The 1,627-nt window shown below is 43.3% G+C and overlaps 1 non-coding gene across 1 annotated transcript; it reads left to right on the top strand.

Moving 5' to 3' along the window:
• Positions 1-1,152: 1,152 nt before the first annotated feature.
• On the top strand, positions 1,153-1,257 carry LOC129084478 (U6 spliceosomal RNA). The gene has a single exon (XR_008530603.1). It is a non-coding gene; the product is annotated as a U6 spliceosomal RNA (small nuclear RNA).
• The last annotated feature ends 370 nt before the right edge of the window (positions 1,258-1,627 follow it).

Below are 1,627 nucleotides of genomic sequence, written 5' to 3'. Positions count from 1 at the left end.
GCAACCTTGTTGTCTTTAAAAAAAAAAACGGGGGGGGTTCTTTATGACTTCATGATCTGACTTGATGGCTGTGGCAAGTGTCCCGAAAATGACTTCAGGAATGGTATTCAGGTCATCTTCCTTATGGCGGTTGCGGTAAAGGCTCTTGGAGGATGCTTTTGGCGCTCTTCACAGTGTGAGCCCTGGGCAATGGGCCAGAGTTGTTTTAAATCTCAGTTGCAAGTCCTGGCTCTTTTCATGTGAATATGGGCCAAAAGGAAGTCTAATAACTTATCAAGTTGAGGCACCTCAGGGAGGTCCAGAAGCAGAAACTTTTGAGAAGTGGTTTAGAGAGCAAGGTTATTAACTCTTGACCTGACTGGGGCCCCTTTTTGAGCTACTATTTGTATTTAGTTAATTGGGTAATTTTTTTCAAGGACAATTGGCCTGAGAGTCCTGAGACTTAGGGTTTTTTGTTTGTTTGTTTTGTTCATTTTGAAACTTTTAAATTAATTGGGTCATGGACCAAGTCCAATTATCATTTTCTGCCTAAATTCTCTCCTCTTTAAAATAAAGATATGTGCCTGACATACCTCATTAATGTCTTTAAAGTGGAGGTTCTGCAAAAGAGCACAAAGTAAATTCATCTCAGCAAATTATTCATCCAGTATCTCTTACTGACTGTACTCAGAGCAGTGAGGAGTTCAAGAAATATTTAGGACAAAATTTCTAGTGTCCAGGAGGTAAAGACATGACCTACAAAGCAGAGGATGCCAGAGTACTTAGAAGCTGCCATGGTGGAGACTGGTATGCATTCATAGTTCTACCCCTGCCCTCCATCCTTTCCAGAGAAAAGTACTCTTTCTCCCAGGAGTGTTGACAGCTGACACAGTTCAGAGCTAAATCTTCTTTATCTTCTATGTCCTCGGTCCTTGCCCTAGATCCTCAGGGCCAATGACTGGTAGAGAGAGAAATATGAAGGCCCTGACCCTTTTGGAATCATCCAGAACAATTCTGAAGGGCCACCCCAGCTCCAGAGCTCCTCCTGCGCTTGGCGATGGCCCGTGCAGAGATAACATGGCGGTCCCACTTTTCCTTTGCACAATCCTGTTCCCTTCACCTCCCCAGATCGGTGGATCCCTGGAGATCTCCCCGATAAAGTTCTCCTTGCACTGCTTGCTTCGGCAGCACATCTATAAAATTGGAACGATACAGGGAAGATTAGCATGGCGTCTGCACAAGGATGGGGTGCAAATTCATGAAGCGTTCCATATTTTCCCACCAATGAAGTCTAAATTACAAAAAAGATCCCTTTATGTTTATTTCCAGAGTCTGCTTCTTGGGGAACCTGAGTTGCAGTAATTAATCAGGAAAGAGAAAGTGCTGTGGGAATTCACAGAGGAAAGAAAGCAAATCCTGTCTTAAGGATGTGATACAGGAAAAGCGGCATGTGGAAGATGGTGTTTGTGATGCAGTTTGATAGATGTGTGGGATTTTCACTGGAAGACATGGTGGGAGAAGAAGTAAGGAAAAGAGTAGTTATTACTGTATTACAGGGAATAGAATAAGCAATGACTCAGAGATCAGAAGGTGAGATATGTGAGTCTGAAATGTCATGTTTAGAGAGGCTGGCTGTATCTTCCCACTC

This window comes from Pteronotus mesoamericanus, unplaced genomic scaffold (genome assembly GCF_021234165.1).
Source record: "Pteronotus mesoamericanus isolate MK-2021 breed Mesoamerican mustached bat unplaced genomic scaffold, CSHL_Meso_final scaffold_174, whole genome shotgun sequence".
In the NCBI taxonomy this organism is placed as follows: Eukaryota; Metazoa; Chordata; class Mammalia; order Chiroptera; family Mormoopidae; genus Pteronotus; species Pteronotus mesoamericanus.
The sequence above is the reverse complement of the archived record's forward strand: the minus strand, read 5'-3'. Positions and strand labels throughout refer to the sequence as shown.